The 27,500-nt window shown below is 35.5% G+C and overlaps 1 protein-coding gene and 1 long non-coding RNA gene across 7 annotated transcripts in view; one reads left to right on the top strand and one right to left on the bottom strand.

Annotated features, from left to right (window-relative positions):
- Nucleotides 1–27,500, top strand: part of LOC128248895 (uncharacterized) — a 201,687-nt gene that overhangs the window by 12,885 nt on the left and 161,302 nt on the right. For 4 of the 6 annotated variants that reach the window (XR_016243398.1, XR_016243401.1, XR_016243397.1 and 1 more), the window contains exon 2: nucleotides 19,306–19,481. The exons of the other annotated variants lie outside the window; for them this stretch is intronic. This is a non-coding gene — a long non-coding RNA (uncharacterized LOC128248895). The remainder of the gene's footprint in view (nucleotides 1–19,305; nucleotides 19,482–27,500) is intronic. 6 annotated transcript variants of the gene reach the window in all.
- Nucleotides 1–27,500, bottom strand: part of LOC106881299 (uncharacterized) — a 233,516-nt gene that overhangs the window by 113,143 nt on the left and 92,873 nt on the right. The gene's annotated exons all lie outside the window — the stretch shown is intronic.

Raw genomic sequence — 27,500 nt, 5'->3', positions numbered from 1 at the left:
TGTATGATATAATATATAGCATAGTGCTGTCCACTACACTGTATAATCATAGTGGACAGTGCACGTACGTACATACATACATACATACATATAACCTCATACAGCCTGCTGGAGTATGCCTGTGTGTGCATGTGTGTGTGCCTGCACAAATACATGCTGAACAACATATGGCCAGCTCTGCATTCATTTCCAATATATATATGTATTTCTTCTTTTACTCACTGTTTTTCTTTCCGTGTCATTCCCTCTTATTCTCTTTCTCTTTCTTTCTATCCCTTTTTCTCTCTATCTCAGTTTCAGCTATCTTGCTGTATTTCTATTTCTTTATAGCTTTTAAATCTCAGCCTATACACACACACACATACACATACTCATATACATATATAAACAATATATGAGTATATGCATATATATGTACATGTATGTACATACCTTCATCTACATGTACATATAGATACAAAACTGGGTACATGACGTGGCAAAAGAACATGGACAAAATGATAAACAAGGCACAACAAACAAGCAAGCCACACATATATATATACATACAGTGTTACACCCATACATGTGTAAAAGTTTTATTGTTTTATTTTTTAAAATTTTTTGTAAGCTCAATTAATGCAAGTTATAAAAAATTAATAAGGGAGGTCAATGGTTAATAACTTTACATGGTGTTCCACTATTTCATAGTTAGGACCCCTCCTTTGGGAAATTTTTTGTAGAAAAGGTGTTGTTAGCTAGCTTCCCTGCTCAAATTTTCTAAAGAAGATCTCTCTCTCTCTCTCTCTCTCTCTCTCTCTCTCTCTCTCTCACTACACACACACACATATATATATAAGGCGTCGAGCTGGCAGAAACGTTAGCACGCCGGGCGAAATGCTTAGCGGTATTTCGTCTGCCGCTATGTTCTGAGTTCAAATTCCGCTGAGGTCGACTTTGCCTTTCATCCTTTCGGGGTCGATTAAATAAGTACCAGTTACGCACTGGAGTCGATATAATCGACTTAATCCATTTGTCTGTCCTTGTTTGTCCCCTCTGTGTGTAGCCCCTTGTGGGTAGTAAAGAAATAACACACACACACACATATATATATATATATATATATATATATATATATATATATATATATATATATATATATATGGGAGAATTTACGAAAAAAACAACAGGCGAGGAGAGGTGGTGTAAACAACAAAAGGATGTATTAGTTTAATGCTTGGGAATAGCGAAAATCTTTAACGTTTCGACCCTAGGCTCTTCAACAGAAAGAATAAGGAGAAAAACAAGGAGAAAAACACGGAGAAAAAGAATTTGAATGTTGTGGTCAGCTATCTATCATGGCGACATATGTATACATATATATATATATATATAGAATGCACCTAGTACACTCTGTAAAGTGGTTGGCCTTAGGAAGGGCATCCTGCCGTAGAAACCATGGCAACACAGACAGTAGAGCTTGGCACTGGCCACTGGCTCACTAACTTCTGTCAGACCACCCAACCCATGGCAGCATGGAAAAACGGACATTACATGATGATGGTGAATGGTGATAATATGAAAACACACACACACTTTAAATAGTATTTCCATACTTTAAACTCACACACATTATATTCCAATTATGTACCAGTTGTAATTTTTATCATCCAATATTTAAATTCTGTTGTGAACACTTGGCCTGTATGTGATGGATTTCTATACTTTTTATCTACTTGTTTGAGGTTTAATGGTATTTTTTTTTTCTAATGGTACAGTTTTTGTTGTAGTATGTTTGCTATCGTTTAAGATAAATTTAATTGACAACGTTTATTATTTAGTGTTTTATTTGTCGGTGCATTTTTTTCCCCTCCTGGGCCGTTTTCATTTTTCTTTTGTCATATTTTGGGATCTTAAGAGAGAAAATAGGATGTTGTGAGGTTGATGTTTCCCAACAGAATTAGTTGTGATTTCTGCTATTTTTTATTCCTTTCAAATATAATAACAGCCCAACTATTACAATCACACAAACAAATGTGCTTGTAGGAGAAGAAGAAAAAGGGTAAATAATCCATATGTAGAGGAAAGGGATGGAAAACCATGAAGACATTGTCCAACTGTCTCCTGTCCACTTCTCCTCTAGCTATCACCCAATCCTTCTACTCTTGTCATGTGAAATTCTTTCAGTTTTTTTTTCTTCTTTTTTTTTCTTTTGACATATTTTGTCTTTGTGATGCAGGAAGTGCTAGTTCAAAGTGGACTCTAAGCAAAACAAAAGAAACCCCTCTCTCTCTCTCTTTTGGTTCTATTCTCTTCCTAACCATCTCCTTATTTTCACTCAACCAGCTGCTACTGCTGATGTCACCCCTACCCTATCAATTTTCTTATTATCTGGACTTTAACTTCAACATAACACTCATATAGCCACACATTCTCTGTCTGTCCCTTTCTTTTTTCTAAGCCTTACCTCCTTCTATAGTGGCTGAAGGGAGTAAAAAGTTGCGATTGTTGGCATGCAGCGGTAATACTAAGGCTTAAAACAAACAGCAGTAATGGAGGAGGTGGTGTTTATCATAGTCCCCAGTCATCATAATAGCCAACAACAAAATTTAAGGCTTCAAATTTTCATACATTACTTCTGCTCCTCCTGCTTTTCTCCTATATTTTTTTTATATCAGTAAACAGTGTTTTAATTAGGCAGAGGGATGAAGGTGGGTGGTGACAGGGTTTATTGATATAGAGTTCTTTGTTTCATTTGAAGAACTTTGTTTTTTGTTTTGTGTGTGTGTGTGTGTGTGTGTGTGTGTGTGTGTGTGTGTGTGTGTGTGGTGGTAGGTCTATTGTTCCCTTATTTCATTCCTTCAGTTAGAATAGCATCACATCCTGTTCTAAAATACCCATAAATAGCAGGAACCATCACAGTTCATGTTTCCCATTTTTAAATCTTCATCATAATTCTTCTTTCTTCCTGCCTGATTTAACATAAAAAAGTACCACACACACACACATAATATGTGTTCGAGGAGAGCTTCTTATAGCATTAAATACTGCAAACAACAATCTAGGATGGAGTGAATGCATCAAGAATAATGTCAATATGGCCCATAGATCCTTAGATCTTTCCCATCCAGAGACTTTGATACTATTACCCTTCTTTTCTCTACATTTGTCAGGTCTCATCTCAGATACCGCTGCCCATCAGTGCCATCTTTAAGGCACACCTGACAGTTTCACAGGGCCTAATTCTGACCTGTGTATGATGTGACTTGCTATCAATAAATAGAGAGGATCTAGTCTTTCTCATTCGTAAAATGAGCCCCCACTTAATTTTGCTCAGATTGCTTTCAATTTTGGTGTATCGATACAACTCTGAATTTTGATTACGATCAACCAATTACTTTATCTCGTAAATTAAAGAATCTGATGTTATTTGGAATTAAAGTTGGGAAGTTTGGGTAATTTTAGCTAATCAACAGACAACGTGGCATTAACAACTTGTTACCATGACAACTGCACGCTGAGTTGTGGTTCACAGTTGTCTATGTTAATTTTTCTCATGTGCTTCTGTGTTTGTATTTTTATATATTTTTCATTTCGTATATTTCTGGGGACACAATGACTCAGATAGCTGGATTTATGATTTCATTAGGTTAATTCTATTCATGAAAATTTAAATTAGGAGTATTTCTTAAACCGTTAGCTTCACATTTCAACAGCTTAGCTGATATTTAACCCACGTAACAGGAACTGAGAGGGATATCGTCAAACAGAGAAACTTGTGAGTGATACAGATAATTTGACGTTATTTTTGAATTCTGCATGCAAAAGCAAATAAGATGCAGGTATTCTTTTCCTTGAGACAAATTCTTTGTTGACCAGTGTTATTCTTATCGTAGGTTACAAATCCAAGCATGAAAACATTACTCAACTTTGGAGGTTTGGAGACAGACACCCCCTTTTCACACACACACACTTATATATTAATGGTGTACACAAATATATGACAGGTATACATAATACTGAAATACGCATAAAGTAAACACATGCTGACAAATATATTAATATAACAAATTTTGAAAATAATTAAAAAATACAATCAATGAAGAGACAAAAGAAACAGTAAGATGATACATGTTGATTTTATTAGGTATATCTGTTTAATTAGAAACCTACAATGAACAGGTCAGACACTAAACTATAAATTTCACATGGTACAACCTTAAAGTTGACACCGCTCTGCTAAGTGCAAAAAATTTCTGTCTCGCTATTGGCTCAAAATACATTTTTTTTTCAATTTTTAAACCTCTGTAACTTTTTCCTCCAATTTTTTTCTCTACAACATCATACCTTCAAAGCAATAAGACTGGAATGTTACATAATTATAGCCAATTTTCAGATGTTTTTCTTCTTTTTAAAAAATGCATATTTTGTGAATGAGAAAACGCTAGATCCAATAAATACTATATGCCCATTGCACTGATTTACCCGACAGCCTATAATGCTGCTTTGACAGCCCTGTCACCCACTGTGGTCTCCCTCCACAAAACAAAACATCATGAGAATTGAAGCACTACAACTACTGATCTCAATAATCAGAACTTGATTATTGGGATTACCTCAAAAACTTTATTCTGTCCACCCACTCTTCACCCCCATTGTGAACATCATCAGCCTATTTCTGGTCCATCTATGTTCTTTAATACTGCAGCTCTTCACACCATTCTTGTACAGCCACTTATCACATTCTTCTTTCTGAGCTACTCCAATCCACCCACCCACCCACTACCACACTTGCCCAATACTGATATTTACCATCAGTAGCATTATACCGATCTCAGACCATCTGTCATGTTACTCTCAAATTCTAACGAATTTATCCACCTACTCTTCCCTATGGTTTGTTTATATCTTTTCTTATACTCAACCTTATTGTATCTTGAGAATCTGCTCTGATACCTCATCACCTCATTGCCTTTTTTTTCCAGCTACCTCAACCACCCTTACATAATGTGCAGTCACCATGTATCTCATCTCTATAGCAAGACCTCTATGCCTGTCCCTCTGTTGTACTTTGACCTCTCAACACCTGGGATAAAGACACTTTTTTCTCTACTATAACTTCACTTGATCAAGGGGACATTTTTTTTGTCTTGTGAGTTTGTTGATAAACTCATTAGTACTCGTATCACACACAAAGAAAAATGCACTCAGTACACTCTGTAAAGTCCTTGCATTAGGATGGGCATCCAACCCAAGACTATGCTGAAGGAAACATTGGTGTTCAGCACAGATCATTGGATCCTGTCATACAACCCAGTCCATGTGAGCAGTGAAGACAAATTTTAAAACATGATTATGTGTGTATATATATATATGTGTGTGTGTGTATGTATATATATATATATATATATATATATATATATATATATATATATATATATATATATATACACACACACACATATATATTTATATAAATATATATCAATTTGAATACGCAACTAAAAGAGTTACTTACAATTTCATACTTTTACGATAACTGAACAGGCACATTCATAAAATACGCTATCTTAAAGCAATCATTCAAACTCTGTTTTAGCTCCTCTGGTTGTGTATTTATCTCTCACTGGCTGGAGTACATTTTTTGTTGATTCTTACTTCTATTGGATCTTTAAACTATATATATATATATATATATATATATATATATATATATATATATATATATATATATATATATATATACATATACATTCATACATATATGTATGTGTCCTGTACCCAGATATGCATCTATATATACATGTAGATGTAGGTATGTACATACATGTATGTATATATGCAAATACTCACATATTATTTGTATTATTATTATATATATAATATTGGCTAAACTGGCAATATGACCATCCCCGAGTACAACAATATATATATATATATATATATATATATATATATATATACACACACACACACATATATATATATATATATAGGCATGCATATATGTGTGTGTGTATATATATATATATATATATATATGTATACATGTATCTATGTATATATATATATATATATATATATATATATGTGTATATATATATATATATATATATATATATATGTATATATATATATATATAATGTATGTATATGTTTGTGTTATGCCCCCGATGTTGGTGTGTTTACGTCCCTGTAACTTAGAGGTTCAGCAAAAGAAACCGATAGACTAAGTACTAAGCTTACAAAGAATAAGTCCCTGGAGTCGATTTGTTCAACTAACGGCAATGCTCCAGCATGACCACAGTCAAATGACTGAAACAAGTAAAAGAATAAAAGAATATATATATATATTTCTTCCTTCTCTCTCTCTCTCACCATATATATATATATATATATATATATATATATATATATATATATATATATATATATATATATATACATATATATATATATATATATATGCCATTTACGAAGAATAGATTGGGAAATTATGCGCTGCACCTGAAATTTGTTTTCGTCTTTTCGGATGTTTACATCTTAAGTCTTACGATCCTAGAAAAAAAAAGTGGGGGTGAATGTGGAATTGTTGGGTGGGTTAGGGTGATTTTCCCTCATCTCCGTAATTTTTCACTCTGACGTTTTTGAGAAACTATTCAGTTTTATGTTAAAGGTAATTTCGAAAAAAATACAAAATTGAAAATCTACGTAAAGACTGGCACCCTTCTCCTTTATTATTATTATTATTATTATTATTCTTTCTGAATCCTAACCAACATGCCCTCACATATGAAGAAATTTCGGTTGGCCCATTGGATAGTTTTTCGATTCTAGTCTTTTGGAACGCCGTAGAAAAGATTCGGAAATTATTTAGCGCGCCCCCAAAACAGTAATTTCTTCGGATCGAATATGTTGAGTATGAGTCTGCAAAGTGAATGGACTGAGAAAGGGGGAGGGTAAAGGAATGAGAAAGAGGGAGAAAGAAAGAAAGAGAGAGAGAGAGAGAGAGAGAGAGAGAGAGAGAGAGAAAGAGAGAGTAAAAAAAAAAAAAGAAGAGTTATATGTCTCTCTCTTTCTGGAAATTTATATTTTTAGCTTTTTGGTAAAATAATTTCGGATTTACGCAGCGCAGAAATTTGAAGAACCATAATCTTATATATTAAAAAAAAAGAAATGTTCAAAAGGAAGACAAAACTGAAAAATTAACGAAAGGGAAGTGCCTCCTACCACCACAAAAACAAAAACAACGTTGACTCGTTACCTACAATTCTTTAAACATAGGAGACCCGAAGATATTACTGGTTTTTTGGCATACATACATACATACAAGAATTAAGAATAATAAAAAGGCATGTTGAATCCATCTTCTCTTCGTATAGTATATATTTATGCAGTATGTATATGTATATATATCTAACAATATATATACGTGTTTGTGTGTGTGCATGCTTTTATATACAGTAAGTGGAGATGAAGTCTTCTACTGGCTTTCGCTCGTTGTCTTCGTTGTGTCTGTGTGTTCGCTCCACTTGCCGACTGCCTGCTCGCGCGCGCTCGCTACCCCCCACTATATTTTTTCTCTCTCTTTCTTCCTTTCTGTCTGCCCCCCCCCCCCATTGACACACACACACACACACGCACATGCTTGGATAGTACTGCTGTTCATTTTCATGAATGACACGTTCTCGGAGATGCTGTTGCTGCTGCTCCGGTGGTTGTGGTGATGGTAGTAATAGTTTAGAGTAGAAGTGGGCGCTGGTGTGTACTAAAGTTGTAGTGATGATGATAGTATAAAAGTTGTAAGTGTTGTTGGTTAACTATTACTGTAGGAGTGGTAGTAAATTTTATTTACTGCAGTATTGGTCGTAGTAGTGGTGTTGTCAATTGAAACTAAATCATAAAATGTCCTCAAATGTGGAAAAAGAAAAAAAACAGCCTTTCCTTGCCTGAGTCACTCGCATGGAAAGTTTTTACATGCTTCTTTACGCATGTAACTAACCTAATAATGGATGAACACTCTCTTAATCGCTTGTGTTCGGACAAACCTGTGTCACAGGCATTTCTACTGTGATCACCTCATTTATTTTCAGTTACTTTGTTCAATGTCATTCCCCATTTAAAAGACTGTAGGATGTGATTTGAAGGCGATAGTGTTGCTATTTCTAATATGTCAAATGACTTCGTACAGGCGCCTTCGTTGACTCGTTATTTTGTTATTGTTCTTCAGGAAACCGGACGCGATGTGTTTCCTTGAGGTAGCTAGACATTATTTTCTCCCGTATCTGGACTTGTGAGTAGTAATAATTCCTTAGGTAGCTGGTCTCTATATCAGCACATCACTAGGAGTCAACTCAGACTACACATAACTGCACTAACCCTTTTGATACCAACCCGGCCGAAACCGCCTCTGGCTCTGTAGTACAAATGTCTTGTTTTCATAAGTTTTGAACTAAAATCTTCCACCAAACCTTAGTCACAATTTATGTTCCTAACACTAATGATAACTAAGTTATTTTACTGAATTCTTTGTTATATTTAAAGTAATTGAAAGAAACACAGAGCATCTCAAAAGAAATATGGTAACAAAAGGGCTAATGACGCTATAATAATCTACCAATACATCACAGACTACAGGGCCCCGTTTATAACCTACACTGTTGATAACATCACACTTGATCATTAGTATACGGAGTGGGGGGGGGGGGCAACAAGTTTCTTCTTAATTTTACAATTTCAGTTTTAATCCGAAGTGCGTGTATCTGTGCGTATGAGCGTTTACATGTTGCGAAGGAAAATGTGTGTGTGCTTCCGTTAGCTGCTGATTCCTCGTTTGTTAAAATCCCCCTTCTTACATCAACATTAACTTATTACTCATGTCTTTGTTGATTGGATAGATTTATCATCATAGGCATTCCAGCTGTGACCATCATGTCTTTTAAGTAGTGTGTCTGTGGCTACATTGTCCATATCCTTTCATTATTTAAGACGCTTGAGTGTATGATTTTGATGTATATTTGACAGCTATTTCAAACACATCGAATGATCCTGTATGAGCTTTTTTTCTTGTTTAGCCGCAGATCAACACTGCTCAGGTAAACATACATCGCTCCAGCCGTGACCGTTTTTTATATGTTAATTAGTGTCCTTTCTTTATCTTAGATAGGCGCAGGAGTGGCTGTGTGGTAAGTAGCTTGCTTACCAACCACATGTTTCCAGGTTCATTCCCACTGCCGTGGCACCTTGGGCAGGGGCCTTCCACTATAGCCTCGGGCCGACCAAAGCCTTGTGAGTGGATTTGGTAGACGGAAACTGAAAGAAGCCTGTCGTATATATGTATATATATGTATGTGTGTGTATATGTTTGTGTGTCTGTGTTTGTCTCCCCAACATCGCTTGACAACCGATGCTGGTGTGTTTACGTCCCCGTAACTAAGCGGTTCGGCAAAAGAGATTGATAGAATAAGTACTAGGCGTCCAAAGAATAAGTCCTGGGTCGATTTTCTTGACTAAAGGTGGTGCTCCAGTATGGCCGCAGTCAAATGACTGAAACAAGTAAAAGAGTAAAGAGAGAGTAAGATGATATCTGGAAGAGATTTTGCCTGCTATTTATTGCAGGTCAAGCAAAAACTTAAAGACTCCTTTCTTTGCTCTCTTTCCTCTTCGTTATTGTTATTAATGGCGTTGATGTTAATGTTGTCATTGACAGTAATTAAAGAGCAGTGACTGACAGAATCGTTAACAGCATTACTTCACTTCCGATTCTTTATGTTATCAGTTCAAACCCCGCTGAGGTCAGCTTTGCCTTTCTTCCACTCTAGGTTGATTAAATAAGTACCAGATAAGTACTGGGTTCTATTTAATCGAAATCGACATAACCTAACCCTAACCCTAACCCCTCAGAATTAATGGCCTTATCCCAAAGTTTGAAAGAATTATTGTCGGCAAGCTTGTAGAATCGTTAGCACGCCGGACAAAATGCTTAACGGTATTTTATCTGACTTCATGTTCTGAGTTCAAATTCCGCCGAGGTCGACTTTACCTTTTATCTTTTCGGAGTCTATAAAACAAGTACCAGTTGAATACTGGGGTTGATGTAATCGACTAATCCTCTCCCACACCAACTTTCAGTCCTTGTGCCTATAGTAGAAAGGACTATTATTATTATTGTTGTTGTTGTTGAATGAGAGAGTAATACATGCTATTAAAGTGACATTGGGGTAAAATATACGAAGCCCAATATACCCATCATGAATACCCGTCTAAGGGTACACCAGGCACATGCATCACAACCATATGTGCACGACATGGTGATCTCATATCAAGATAAACTGTGCAGGACCTTGCAGGTGGGGCCCAGATAGAATTTTCTTCAAGTCGAGTAGCCCATCCCACTCAAAAGGTCCCTGAATAAGGGTTGTTTAAGGATGTTGAATGAAACACCCATGTTTCCAGACGTGAATTATTCAAACCCCAAAGACTTCCCTCTCAACACATGACTATGATACTCCCCCAATACTTCTACTCATGATCAGAATTGCACATATTGTCAGCTATCAAGGGACATGCTCAACTGGTTAAGATCAAACAACTGATAAGCAAATCTGTGGTATTGAGCAGATTTGTTGTAGCCCATGTTTTATACCATGACAAAACAAGTACATGATAACACTTCCAATCAGTTAAGATCAGGAGCCAGTCCCTGGTACTGTGTCAGAGCATTTATTATTATTATTATTGTTATTATTATTATTATTATTATACATACTTTGTCCTGTACTGTCCATAAAGTTTTTCTTAATGTAAACCCTTTGTGGTTAATAAAGGAATCATTATTATTATTGTTTTACTTCTCAGAGCGCTTGGTCTTGTTTGCTCTGGTTGATTCCGTGAAGGCAGACAGCAGCTTGTTGTCAGAGGTCTTTATAACTATTATTATTATTATTATTATTATTATTGCTGCTGCTGCTGCTGCTGACTATCATTGTTTTTAGATATGTTGTTTCATCACTCCAGGAGTCAGCTCTTAAATATTACCAAAGAAAAGTTACTTTGGAGTACTTGCCAATTAAGAATTCTTGTTACTTGTGGATGTCGTCCCCCTTCTCCACTATGCAGGCTAGACAAAAATTATTTGTTTTTATAGACTTTATATTGTATTCCATCTCATATCAAAATGGTTAATAGTTGTGACCGTCAACAAAATGAAAATAATATTCGTACAAAACAAATTTAATGATAGCACAAAAGTATATTCTAATGCAGAATGAACTCTTACAACAAAAAGAAAAAAATGAAGAATTTAATTGAGGAAGAAATTATTTCAGACATTTTCACTGATAGCAGAATACCATACTTGCACAGACATATATTATCGGCAATGCATCTAGCTACAGGGTTAAAGAATTTAGTTTTACCTCTGTTGCATCATCATCATCATTTAACGTCCATATTCCATGCTGCTATGGTTTGGACCCATGTAGAATATTTAGATGTGACAAGGTTTCTAGAAAAAGTAAATATCTAAGAGATTTGTGTAAAACTAGACAATGTCTCCTTGTCCTGGGTCTAATCCAAGATAAGACAAAGATAAAGATAACTTACTGTGCTTGAAGAAGGATCACAGTTTCTAATAACTACCATCTCAGCATATCAAGAAATATCAAGAGTTATTATCTCATTTGAGAAGGATAAGGCTTATGACATTGGCTGTTGCACTGTTGGGACTGAAGACTCAGCAAAAAAAAAATACAAGCTGAGATAGTCAGACACACCTCTACCCATATGCTTGTGTCCTAGTTTTTTGGTACAGGGAAATGCATGGGTGATGATAAGGGACATTGGAAATGATGTTAGTCTTTTGCATCACTATATTGGTTGATGGCAAGTTCCAGAGGTGATGAGAGACAAATGATCAGGAGGATTCAAGATGGATTTGTATGTCATAATGGCACCCTCAAAAGCCACAAGGGTATACCAGAGCTGCACCCAGTTGAAGGTGCTGAGATAAAAATATGGTGCAGTGCTAAAATCCTAGTTGTTATACATATTGTAGTAAAAATCATTGGTGGGACATTTACACCCCAACCAGACTCCGAACTGCAAAGTCTAAGAAAGCAGTTGAGGCAGTAGCAAGATAGCAGCCTCTAGAGTCCCATCAATCACAGCACCAAAAACATTAAAGAAGACCACCTTATACCTGGTCTCAAGAATAAGTGAACAGGTGTAGGAGTGGCTGTGTGGTAAGTAGCTTGCTTACCAACCACATGGTCCCGAGTTCAGTCCCACTGCGTGGCATCTTAGGCAAGTGTTCTTCTACTATAGCCTCGGGCCGACCAAAGCCTTGTGAGTGGATTTGGTAGATGGATACTGAAAGAAGCCTGTTGTATATATGTATATATATATATGTATGTGTTTGTGTGTCTGTGTTTGTCCCCCCAACATCGCTTGACAACCGATGCTGGTATGTTTACGTCCCCCTTAACTTAGCGGTTCGGCAAAAGAGACCGATAGAATAAGTACTAGGCTTCTAAAGAATAAGTCCTGGGGTCGATTTGCTCGACTAAAGGCGGTGCTCCAGCATGGCCACATTCAAAAGACTGAAACAAGTAAAAGAGTAGGCAATCCATCTCCCAGACTATTAACTAGCAGCATGATCACCCCTATCATCTTGTGATTATCAGTAAGAGGTGCTGGAGGACCATGAGAAAAGAAACCATTAATGAAAATATAGGAGGTAAAAAAAAAAATACAAGGTAGATCTTAATGAAGGGTGAATCTTGACAAAAGTGACCCAAGAGTGTAAGTTTACTCCCTCTCCCTAGAAGAATGTTACAAGATTTACAGTAATGCAACTGGATACATCAAATATGTGTATCAAAGTGTTACACTACTTTATAGGTGAAATATTCGTAGGTAAATATGAGAATTATAAATATACAGAAGGCAGAATATTAGTAATATGTTTATAACTGTTATGAGGACATGAAAGAAAGAGAAAAGCAGAATTGTGAGATGCATTGGCCCAATGAGGGTTCCAGATTTGTGCTCTCTCTTAGATGAAGAATATTAATATTATTGTTAAATATATATTTTTTCCCCCCTTCGTAATCCCAGATAACTAAAGGGCTGGTTAGTGGGAGCATAGATATTTGATATTCCTTTTCTACTCTAGGCACAAGGCCTGAAATTTTTGGGGAGTTGGGGCCAGTCAATTAGATTGACTGCAGTATGCAACTGGTACTTAATTTATTGACCCCAAAAGAATGAAAGGCAAAGTCAACCTCGGCAGAATTTGAACTCAGAACGTAAAGACCGCTAAGCATTCCGCTCAGTGTGCTAATGTTTCTGCCAGCTTGCTGCCTTAATTAAAGATAAATATTAATTTTGTTCATATGTGGGGTGAGGAATTGGAAACAAAAGCTTGCTCAAGATATCACAAATCACTTCCTACTTCATCACCATCTTCACTTCAACCATCACCATCATCATCATCGTGTTAATCACATCTTAGCCATCATATATATCTGTATTTCAATCTATCCCCTTTCTTGCAATGATCCCTGTTACATTAATCATACGTAGAAAGGGTTAAGTTCCCCACTCCTTCCCACCACACTTCATTGTTTCCTTTAGTCAACCTAGATGCAAAGCTTACTTATAAATCAACAGATCCCAACCCCTTGCTATGATTGCCACCCACCCCCATTTGTTTTTACCTGTCCTGTCCCCACTCCTTCCTTCCCCACCCCCTCTCTTCATCCATTCTCAACACCTGCTCCAGTGTCACCTCCATTTCCAGTCTCCCACACATTTCAGTTTTCCATATAGTGTGTGTCGAACACACTCTACTACTTCCACCCTGTTCCTAGCTAAGTGGGTGTAGAAGGTAGTAATAGGAAGGTGAACTTTCATTGTTCTTCACACAGAACTACAACACCCCTCTACAGTAAAGTTTCTTTTTTTCATATATATATATATATATATATCCTGCTCATTTTCCTATAAAATGTTCTTATAAATGTGTGTGTATGAGTACAGTGTAGTTTTTTTTGTACTCGTTGTCCCTTGGACACAAAGATGGTTTATAAAGAAACACACCCTGCCACTCAGTGGAAAAAACCCCACCCCAAACACACACAGACAATAAATAAACTTTAAACAGGCAGCTGTGAATATTACATGATGAATAAAGAATAAAATATTATTATTAATACTATTGTTGTTGTTGTTGTTTTTTTTCTTTTATATTCTGAAAATTTACTAAATGACTTTGAGTGTTTGCAACAGGTGGTAAAGTTGAAGTTTGTCACTTTTAAAGTTTCAAATGGTTTTGTTTAGAACTGGTAGAGTTATTGTGTTATATGTACATAATTTATATACAAGCACACACACACACACACACACACACAATGTGTGTGTGTGTGTGTGTACACATATACAAATATTTGTGTTTATTAGAAAAATATAGTCATAGAAGCATAGTAAACAAAAGAGAATGACAACCACCTTAACATGAATTAGCTGGCCTGGCAATATGGTTTGAATAAACTTCAAACTTGTGACAGCAATTTCAACTCTGACATCTGAAAATAGTCTCACAGAACACAAAAGGCATTTATGCAAATTATAATCACTTCCAACACACACACACACACACACACACACACACACACACACACACACACACACACACAAGTATAAAAAGAGATCTATTTGCAATTTCACTGCAATGGGTTGCTTTGGTATTATATTCTTTTATTCGCTTCAGTCATCTGACTGCAGCCATGCTGGAGCACTGCCTTTAGTCGAAGAAATCGACCCCCAAGACTTATTCATTATAAACCTAGTACTTATTCTGTCAGTCCCTTATGCTGAACTGCTAAGTTATGGGGATGTAATCACACCAACATCGGTTGTCAAGCGATGGTAGGTGGGGACAAACGCAGACACACAAATATATACATATATATATGTGTGTGTGTTTAGGTGTATATATATATATATATATATATATATATATATATATATATATACGATGAGCTTCTTTCAGTTTCTGTCTCCCAAATCCACTCACAAGGTTTTGGTCAGCCCAAGGTTATAATAGAAGACATTTACGCAAGGTGCCATGCAGTGGGACTGAACCCGGAACCATGTGGTTGGGAAGCAAGCTTCTTACCACAACATGCCTGTGCCTCATGTGAAGAAAAAAATGTTTTTGTTGCTATTGTAGGTAGTGTGGATGACTGCCTTTTTTTAGTTGAAATAACCATCTGCTATTTTACTCATAAAATAAGAATAGAATGTTTTAATGATTGAACTTTTGATTTATATAAATTAATTATTCTCTTTATGACTTTGAAAAATGTAATTACTCTTACAACTCGTATATCTATAACTATGCACATCACACATACTGAGATGTGTGTGAGCACGTGTGTGTGTGTGCATTTTCCAAATGTATATGAAAGGGCCTTTAAGAGGCAAATGTTAAGCAGGTATGAGATAAATAAATGAACCCTTTAGTAAGAAGCCAATTATCTTAGACTTGTGTCTATAGACGTTAGTGCCTACTTACAATAACTGAATACACCACAATTACAGTAACAATTATTCAAATATACCACAGAACATGATTTGAGCAAAAGAACTACGACTTGTTACTTTGACACTTTGTCTGTTTAACTTCAACATGCATGTATCTATTCTTTGCTTTTGATGTTTTCACCATTTCATCAACTCATAAAGAAGGATGTCAAATTGACCTGGGTGGGATTCTGCAAACTATTCATTGAACTGCAGCCATATTAGGGCATTGTCTTCAAGGATTTAGTTGGTCGTATCAACAGTTAATGGCTAAGTTACCTTTTTAAAACAATGCCAGCTTTTATATCAGTCAACATATACATAAAACTGACATACACGCATGTAAGTGGCTGTGTGTAGTAACTTAACCCACATTAGCTTTATAGAGCATTTTTGAAATTGTCTAAACAAAGTGTTCTTATACTAATGAATGATTAATTGAACAATTAAATAAAGGCTTGATCAAAATCTTTTGTGTGGAAAACAAAACAAAGTTTGAATTTCAGATACACCATGCTTGCTTCTGTTTTTGCTTCTTCAGGTAGACAGACAAGGTCTTGCACAGTCATGAGTACATATCAATAAACAATGTTTTGTTGGCTATAAAAATAATTGGGCAGAAGCTACCAAAAATGGATGGACTTACATTCAACTGGACAAATATTATGTAGTGAGGTGATGGGGAACCCTCAAACTTGCTCAAATCCCCATTATCATTGTTTTAAGGTCTGTTTTTCCATACTCACACGTGCATGTTGGAATTTATTAACATAGGTTTTTTACAGCCAGATAGATGCCCTTCATGTCACTAACCTTCACTTGTAAGGTCATATTTCCTCCTGTTCAGACAGGTTTTCAAGGAAGATTGGAAACAGAGGTCACTCTGATATAATGGTGAGGTGGTGTATTTACAACTATCATGCTATGTTAAGACAAAAAAACACCAACACACACACACAAGGCGGCGAGCTGGCAGAAACGTTAGCACACTGGGCAAAATGCTTAGCGGTATTTTGTCTGCCGCTACGTTCTGAGTTCAAATTCCACCGAGGTCGACTTTGCCTTTCATCCTTTCGGGGTCGATTAAATAAGTACCAGTTACGCACTGGGGTCGATATAATCGACTTAATCCGTTTGTCTGTCCTTGTTTGTCCCCTCTGTGTGTAGCCCCTTGTGGGCAGTAAAGAAATAACACACACACATGACTGGCTTGTTTCAGTTTCTGTCTACTCACAAGGCTTTGGTCAGCCCATTTTTATTGTAGAAAACATTTGTTTAAAGTTGAATACAATGAGACTGAACCCAGTACCATGTGATTAAGAAGCGAACTTCTCAACCACACAGCCATGCTTGCACCTATAAATTTGCAATTAAATCTGGCAGGGCATTATAATGTGAGAATAGACACACATGGACTTCAAAGAGTACTTCTTAACTTGAGTAAATGAAGAATGCTTTTCTTAAAGTGCTCAATGAATAATTAAAAGCGTATTAATGAAAGAAAATGTGGTTTAATGTGTAGTGGTGTACAGCCAAGACATCCAATATAGTTCAGCTAATAAAAATTAGAAATGGACATGATTATATATGTGTGTATATATATATACACATACGTGTATGCATGCATACATACACATTCATTCGTTCATACATATATATACACAGGTACATGTATCAATATGTACAATCTTCTACCTCTTTGTGTTCATTTATATGTTCATGAGTATTACCTTCAGTTCATACACACACACAACCACACATGCACAAGTACAAACACATACACATATGCGCACTCAGAAAATAGGCTAATTCTTTATAGAAATATATTTTCTCTTTTCTGTACTTTAATATCTTCAAGCAATTCAGCGAGCCTATTCTTAGATATGAATATAGGAATAAGAAAATATTCATATATTACATTAGCACACACACACACACACACACACACACACACACACACACACACACACACACACACACACAAAAAGAAAAGAAAAACAGCACAAATAAATGCTTCTATATGCATAGGTATGGTTGAGAAATCTTCAGTTATAACATCCCCACACCAATGCCTTTAGATTCTTCTGAAAAGCACCACTATCCATGAAAAAATTAAAAATAAAACAAATGTTAATTAATAATGGATATTGGAATAATTTAGCAGTCTAAATTATACAACACAGAAACAAAGTCAATACAATAAATGCAAAACTCATAGAAAACACAAGCATACACACTAGACATAGAGTGTGTTGTGTATGAACTAAATGCCTTCTGGCTATAGAATTGATGAAAACGTTATCATCACAAAACCCCATTAAATCGAATACAACATGCATTACACCCAATCATAAACTAAATGTAATGATATATTACAAGAGCACGAAAATTAAAAATCTCATCGACAACAAACCATAAACCAGCATGCAACCAAATAAATTTCAGATGACTAATGTAATTTGTAAATTCAGATAAAAGCATGGAAGTTGTAAACTTCATGACTCCAAGACATAAAAAGTACCACCTTTTCTTCTACCCAGTTGACTATACATTTTCAGTAAGGCAAAGAAACAGAAAAAATACAGATTGCACATCACAAACAAGATGTGTTATCAACCAATTTTTTTTATTGTACATAGGATATCTAAACAACTTGAAGACTAAACAAAGAAGCTAAATTAATAGCAAACCATGATACAAACTTTACATACAGCTTATGTACTGGAGCATCAAAGTAACAAACTTCAATATAATATTTCCCAGTTTTTCTTTTTATACAAGCCTAAGTTCACCTGTCAGAAAAATGACTAGAATGTTCTCAGTCAACACATTTCCATTTTTAATCATAAAAAAGCCATAACAACCACCTGTACTTTCAATATTTCATAAAAAGAGGAAAAAAAAAGGTGGGGCAGATTTTAATATGCTAATGAAGATATTGAGAATTTATTATTTCAACTAAAATGTGGAAGGGAGGAAAAAAAAAAAATTCGTAATAGAAAATTTAAAACATGAGCATAAATGAATGTGAAGAAAAATCTTCAGTTATAAAATTCCTACACTTAGGGCTTTTAGACTCTTCCTGAAGCACTACTGTACAATGAGAAATTAAGAATAAACAAGTGCTAATTAAGAATGGATAATGGAATAATTTAACGGTCTAAATTGTACAATAATATAGAAACAACATTAATACAATAAATGCAAAACCACATAGAAAATACAAACGTACAACACATAAAGTGTATTCAATAGGCTTCTTGTCTATTGAATAGATTCTAAGCTTTTGTACTTGTACATGCACACATATATGCATGGTTGTGTAGTTAAGGAATTAATTTCCAAACCAATGCTTTTGGGTTCACACCAACTTTGTAGCCCTTTTGGGCAAGTGCTTTCCACTATAACCCTGGGCTTATCAAAACCTGGATTTGGTTGACAGAAACTGAATGAGCTTGTATGTGTGGACCTGTGTCGCCTTGTCTTCACATTGCATAATAATTGTGAATACCACTGCCATACAAGCAATGCCTGTCATTTCTAATTTTCTGTGGAAACATGTTTGAGATTGGAAACAGGTGAAGGCTGGCAATAGGAGGGGCATCCAACTATAGAAAATTGACAAATTTCATCATCCATGGTTTCTGCATACATCATGAGATTATAGGTCTGCACTTGGAAGTGCCTTCTCGAATTTGTAGTCCTTAGCAAAGATGTTTTTATTTCTTTTTCTTTTTCTAGGAAGAGCTGCATGTATGCAGGTGTCAGCACCACCAATGTTGTTCAAGTGAAAGACTTTGGCTGCTACAGCTTGACATCATCATCATCACAGACATTGCTGTTAGACTACAAAGAGCAAATACTGAATCTGCAGTATCTTTTCTGATACTCTAACAACTCTTCTCAATCCTGGACAGGTATGTTATGTATTGACCCCACAAGGATAAAAGACAAAAATGGGATCAGCTGGAGTCAAACCAAATCCTGACTCTTCAATGATTGTCAGTTTACCACCTGCAGTATAAAATCTAAGTACATAATAACTACATGCATATATATATTTACTTATATACATACATGCATGTGTATATATATATATATATATATATATATATATATATATATATATATATATATATATATATATGTGTGTGTGTGTGTGTGTGTGTGTGTGTGTGTGAGTAAAAATAAATACAAAAAAGGGTTTTGTATGATCGTGTATAGAGGAATATATTATTTTATTTAAAAGAGTTCCAACTCTGTCTGTTTTTTATGTTTTATTTATATTCTTGTAAATTTAATGTGGGATATAGAATATGGAATATATAATATAAAAATGGATGGTACAATGAAATGAAGTATTGAATGTCTTATTGAATATATGAAATATTGAGTGTTCAATATAAAGAATTAAATATATAAAGGCGAATATGTATTTTCAATATATATATATATATATATATATATATATATATATGTGTGTGTGTGTGTTTGTGTGTGTGTTATCATCATCATGATATAGCATTCATATTCCTTGTTGGCATGATTAGATGGCTTGACAGGGGCCACACCAGATTCCATAGTCTCTTTCTGGCCAGGTCTCTACAGTTGGATGCCCTTCCTAACACCAACCACTTTACAGTGTATACTGGATGCTTTTTACATAGCACCAGTACTAATGCTTTTTATATGCATCAGCACCAGTGCTTTTAACATGACACCAACACCAGTGGTTTTTATGAGGCACTTTGGTTTTAGGATAGCAGTTCTGAATGGGTCTTCTTGAGTACAGCAATGCACCACATACCTTGGTCCTTTGAGATCTTCCTTGTAAGGCCCAGCCTTTTAAGAACGGATGTTTCTTGGGAGGTTCATTATGCCAATAATAAATAACACATACATTGGTTCAATACCTTTTCTTTATTGTTCGTCAATTGGTTAAATATCTAACCAACTAACTAATTGATTATTTGCTCAAAATGCTGGTTAAACAATCAATTGGTTGTTTGAAGGCATGTCATTGAATAGTGACTAAAGGACTTTGATGTTTAACCAATTACCTTAAACAAATGATTGCTTAGGTATTGAACTGATTGGCTAACAATAAAGAAGTAATATTGAACCAGTGCATGTGTTATTTTACTGGGGTAATGACCCTCCTAAGACAACAAGATTTGTTTCAACACACACATTCATATCAAGAATCTTGCAAGCCAAATACATAATCGATGTGTATGCATAATATATATGTGTGTTTGTGTATGTATATATGTATGTGCATATATGTATGTATATATGTATACATGTATGTGTATGTATGTCTACATGTGTGTGTGTATGTATATATATATATATATATATATATGCATATATTTATTTATATATGTATGTCATGTCTATATATTAGACACTCCAGAATAACAAAACACACACATACATATGGACATATATTTACATATATATATATATATATAATGAAAATATATGACCACACACATTTATAGGGCCATTAAGACATTCAAACAAAAATCATTCTCTGCAACTCACAATTTCCCAAATCAATACATCTATGCATAGAATTGCAAAAATTTCACAACATAAAAAGAAATGCACTAGAACACTATATTATAAAATCATTCAATAAATTCCTTGAAATTTACGTGATACAGATAAAGTCAGGAACATTTCTGCTATGGATGCTGGAAGTTTGTTTATGTACATCCCAGTGATAGAAACTCTCAGTATAGTCCTAGATAATGTACATACACATTTGACACTAAAATCATCTACGACCTCAGGTTCTGTAACATCCTGAAGTACATGACAATTATGAGTTCCTTCTCATGCCCATATTTTCATCTTTCCAAATGTTTAATGTGGGAAACAAAGTTGTTATCAGGTAAAAATCCCACTGTCTGTACCAGGTACGAGCACAATGTATTTTATTTTGATAAAAATGAACAAGGAGTTAGTTTATAGACAATGTGGAAAAGAACTTTATCGTTACATGATAAACTAATATGATAACACTCTGCAATTCATTGATTTGGATGTAAGTATAAGTATTAAGCCATATAGTATCTCTGTATAGACTAGAAAAAGAAGAAAACAAAACTATGTGAATCCATGCACAGAGTGAATGTCCACAGAGATATAAAATATTTGTAGTCAACTCCTTACCTACATGTAAGACAAACGTCAGTTACCTACAGGTATCCCACTAAATTTGTGGACCATGCCCTAGAACAATACAAGATCAAATTTAACCACACTGATAAAACATACCTAGCACCGACAAGGTTACCAATAACTGTTTGTAGTTTTTTCTTCTGGTGTTAGGGAGAGAAAGATTTTCAAATCTTACTGGATTCTCATCCAAGATGTCTAGATGAATTTGACCAATCTCAAAGAAACAAGCAGCCAGTCTATTTATATATTCAACAATTACAGTAACTACAAAAACTAGGGCTACTAATTTGCATACCATAAGTGTTAGCACTTTTTAAAAGATCAGGATCCTGCTAACAGGGATCTCAGTCCAGACAGTATCTCAAAGTATGATAGAATATATGAAACCTAAATAGTACCTACACACACACACACACACACACACACACAACCACACGCACATGTATACACACACACATATGCAGGTGCTAGATCACTGACCACTACATTTATATTTTTTTCTCCTTGTTTCTCTCCTTATTTCTTTCTGTGTTCCTTTCAGTTGAAGAGTGTAGCTTGAAACATCAAAGACTTTCTCTATTCCTGAACGTTATACTAATACATCCATTTGTTGTTTACACCACCTGTCTTCGTCTGTTGTTTATTTTGTAAATTCTCCCATATATATATATATATATATATATATATATATATATATATATATATTACATAGAAGTATAAATTTGCTCCGTAGCTATTCTTTCTCTCCTGCAGTCACCCACTATTTCTCCCCACCTTTCTTTTATCATCATCTCTCCACTGCCTTTCTATTTGGGATCCCCTCACTGCATCACCACCTAGGATGCTTTCACAACATTCACACTCTGCTGTTGTCCTTCTTCCTACCTCTATGGGACCCTACAGTGTGTTTTTTCCTCCTTATACTCACCCACTGCACTCTCAACTTCTATATCTTTTTTCTTTCTCTGCTTCCTCTCCACAACTTCTCTTTTTCCTCTATTCCGCATCTCACCTCCCTTAGTCTACTTGCACAACCTGAACACTTTCCTTTCCTTCAACAATTCTCCACCCCAGTCTATTGCTCTCTTCCGATACCCTTTCCCACTCACCATTCTATATTCATCCTTGTGTAGGATTATCCCAGACTATTCTACAGTCCACACTGTTATTCTTCCACTCTAATCTTTCACTTTTCCCTATAACCCCTGTCCCCAATCCCTTTCCTTTCTTCAGTTCTCTTCCATACACTTCACTCCCCAATTAGTGCCTACCCTGCTACACTGTTACTCTCTCAATTACCAATTTTATCACAAGTGTAAATCTGTCCCTTTCATCTTACCTTCCTCGACAATCACTTGCTCTCTTTTCTACTCCAGTTATTGGGGTCAATTAAGAGCCTTACCCTTGCAAGTTAGATAGCAATTATCAATAGTGCTAATGCCACAAAAAGAAGAACACTCTTGAAAGCGGCTAGCCTTAGGAAGGGCATCCAACCATAGAAACCAAGCCATAGTACACACTAGAGTAAGACCCAGTTTCTGACTTGTTAGATTCTGTCAAACCAACAGGGAAACCAAACATTAAGTGATATTTTTGATGATGATGATGATGACACATGGATATGCACACATGCATAGATATATCCATGCATTTTATATATTATACGTAATTTTCTATAGTATTCATATATGTGTATGTATGTGTGGGCATATGCATATGTGTGTACATATATTTACACTCATATATACACATTCATAAACATGCACACATACATAAACACACACACGTAAATCATATTTTTCTCTGTCATTTCATTCATTTTCATACATATATACACACACACACTTGGCTCTTATAGATTTAAATATTTCATATAAATACTCTTGTTTGAACATATATATCCAGTGTGATCTCTCTCTCTCTCTCTCTGTCTCTCTCTCTCTCTCTCTGTCTCTCTCTCTCACTAATATTTAAATAGATAAGACACAGCCACCACCCAGCTCTGAATACAAGCCTAACCCATTAATATCATTTAAAAAGTCTGTTTGACAAGGTGCCTGATGTTTTCATAATTATTTCCTCAATGACACTAAGAAAATGTTAATTATGATAATAACAATAGAAAATGTTATCACATGATGCTGCTAATGTACAACATAGAGTTTCTAGAAGTTTCAATAAAATTGCTAGAATTTTCTTCTTTAGAATTATTTTCCTGTTGTGAAGAATGGAAAATATAAAATATTCAGAAAATATATATTTTAGACTGACTCAAAGAATTTTGATCTGCATCTGCTGTAGGCTTGGCAGTGTGATTAAAAAGCTTGCTTCCCAAACATGTCTCACCACACTGCACATTGGGAAATTATCTTTTACTATAGTGTCAGGCCAACCAAAGACTTGCAAGTGTTTTTTTTTGAAGCTGAAAAAAACAGAAGCTCATCATATATATATATATATATATATATATATATATATATATATATTATAGGTGCAGGAGTAGCTGTGTGATAAGTAGCTTACTTACCAACTACATGGTTCTGGGCTCAGTCCCACTGCATGGCACCTTGGGCAAGTGTCTTCTACTATAGCCTCAGGCCGACCAAAGCCTTGTGAGTGGATTTGGTAGACGGAAACTGAAAGAAGCCCGTCGTATATATATGTGTGTGTGTGTGTATGTATTTGTGTGTTGTGTTTGTCCTCCCACCATCGCTTAACAACCGATGTTGGTGTGTTTATGTCGCCATAACTTAACAGTTCAGCAAAAGAGACTGATAGAATAAGTACTAGGCTTGTAAAGAAAAAGTCCTGCGGTCAATTTGCATGACTAAAGGTGGTGCTCCAGCATGGCCACAGTCAAATGACTGAAACAAATAAAAGAATATGGCCGTTGCCAGTACCGCCTGACTGACCTTCATAGGATTTTCGAGCGAGATCGTTGCCAGTGCCCCTGGACTGGCTTGTGTGGGTGGCACATAAAAGACACCATTTCGAGCGTGGCCGTTGCCAGTATCGCCTGACTGGCCTTCGTGCAGGTGACATGTAAAAGCACCTACTACACTCTCTGAGTGGTTGGCGTTAGGAAGGGCATCCAGCTGTAGAAACTCTGCCAAATTTAGATTGGAGCCTGGTGTTGCCATCCGGTTTCACCAGTCCCCAGTCAAATCGTCCAACCCATGCTAGCATGGAAGCGGACGTTAAACGATGATGATGATGATGATGATGATGATATATACATATATATATATATATATATATATATATATATATACACACAATATATATATATAGGAAAAAAACTTAAAAAACAACTTACAAGAGCAAAATTCACATCAGAGAATAAAAGAGAATTTTCTGTAAAGAAATGTGGAGACAGAAGATGTGGAATATGCAACATCAATAACTACAAATATATAGACAGTGACATCCACATAAAATTTAAGAGTGAATTCTTATTCACAATAAATGCAAATATGAACTGCAAGACATGAAACCTCATATACTGCATTACTTGCCCCAAATGCAAGAAGAATTATATTGGCAAAACCAATGCAGACAGCACATCCGACAAGAAGAGCTATGGAAAATTCCACTGAGCAAACATTTGGAAATATGTGGAGAAGGAAAATTCAAAATCTTCCCCTTCTAGAAATGCCCAAGGAATGACCCAAATGCCCGAAAAACAATGGAGCTATATTTCATAAAGAAGTTTGTATCAAAATTAAACGCTTGATAAAAGGAGACATTTGAAATATGTGAAGCATTGAGCCCAGTGCTTAACTGGTACTTTATTTTATCAATCCTAAAAGGAGGAAAGATAAAGTTAACCATGGCAACCACATGGCAAAATTTAACCATGGCAAAATTTTCATGTAGAATATAAAAGAACCAACACAAATGCTGCAAAGTATTTTTTTCCAATGCTGTGATGATTTTTCAACAGCACTAAATATTTCTAATTTAGGTATGAAGCTAGCAGTCTTGGAAGGTGTTAGATGGTTGCTTCAACCCCAGTACCTGACTGGTACTTTACTTTATCATTCCAGAAAGGGTGAAAGGCAAAGTTGAAATTGATGGAATTTGCATAATAATAATAAGTAGAATGATGATATAGAAAACTGCATTACTTGGCAGTGCAAGGAGTCTCCACAAAAGCCTTGAGATTTTAATAGAATGTATCACGAGAAGTGAACAGCTACTACATTTTTCATACTTCCAACAGCAAACTGTATATGTTAGATATTATAAGAATAATAATGATTTCAATGTGTTGTTGTTGTTGTTGTTGACACTCTGTTGCTTACGACGTCGAGGGTTCCAGTTGATCCGATCAATGGAACAGCTTGCTCGTGAAATTAACGTGCAAGTGACTGAGCACTCCACAGACACGTGTAACCTTAACGTAGTTCTCGGGGATATTCAGTGTGACACGGCTGACCCTTTGAATTACAGGCACAACAGAAAAAGGAAGTAAGAGTGAGAGTAAGTTGTGGTGAAAGAGTATAGCAGGGTTCACCACCATCCCCTGCCGGAGTTTCGTGGAGCTTTAGGTGTTTTCGCTCAATAAACACTCACAACGCCTGGTCTGGGAATTGAAACCGCGATCCTATGACCGTGAGTCTGCTGCCCTAACCACTGGGCCATTGCTCCTCCACAATGATTTCAATAGTAATAATAATTTCAACAAAAATAACTGTTTGTATTTTAGGTACAAAACCAGTAAATTTGAGTGTGAGGGGTTAGTTGATATCAATAATGATAATGTAACAACATGAAATAATAGGTTCAAATCTTACGTTAGTTATTATTGTATAACCTTGACAAGTTTGATAACACTTCTTTCCTACATATGCCTGACTGACAATTACTGACTTCATTGGTTAATGGTAGAAATGGTATCCAACTTATAAAAAAGTTAAACCAATTTAAACCATCTTTTACATATTAAGACAGAAATGATGGCGATGATGATAACGAAGATTGTAATGATGATAATTGTGGTGATGGAAGGCATCGGTTCGAGAGAGAGTGATGGATTTGTCTTTAATTCATCTTAACATTAGAGTTAAAATAGTCAGCCCCGTGGATCGACTGGAGTTTGTAACAGGATTAATTATTTAATTCATCCAACTGAAAGAAGTGATTGTTCATTAAGGATTGCTATATTTCAACAACTAGCTCCCTGACCACCCATCTCCTTATAATCATCCACTTTAGCAACTTATCTCTCTCTCTTCATCTCATTTCAACCTCCTTTTATTGTTATTCTGAAATTGTTCTCTGGTTAACTCTGTAAATTAGAAACTAAAAGAAATATCATAATGCCGAATAAAAGAGAGCGAGAAAGAGAGAACTGATCTAGTCATGGCAATGATGCTGTATTGGTGATGTAGTGGTGGTGGTGGTGGTGGTGGTGGTGGTGGAAGTAGTGTAAAAGTAATCGCCTTGTATGTAATTCAGGATAATTTGTTGTATATTTTTCCAAACTAACACTTGGTCTGTCTTCTCATAAAAAGATATTTACATTATATGTGATTTTATGTGTGTATGTAGATGAAAGGTTTAGTGTAGTGCATGTATGGTGTATGTTTGTTTGTTTCTTATTGATGTTGTGTCTTAAACTGCCAGAGTTTTATATCCATTTAGATAATGGGGAATGTGTCTATAGTACTCAAGATTTCATCGAATTACAATCAACTTGCTCTTGGGCAAGTTTCTTCTCCTTTATCTTTAGAAATTTACAAAAA

This window comes from Octopus bimaculoides, chromosome 10 (assembly GCF_046866305.1).
Source record: "Octopus bimaculoides isolate indiv1 chromosome 10, ASM4686630v1, whole genome shotgun sequence".
In the NCBI taxonomy this organism is placed as follows: domain Eukaryota; kingdom Metazoa; phylum Mollusca; class Cephalopoda; order Octopoda; family Octopodidae; genus Octopus; species Octopus bimaculoides.
This window is presented reverse-complemented; position numbering and strand designations above follow the sequence as displayed.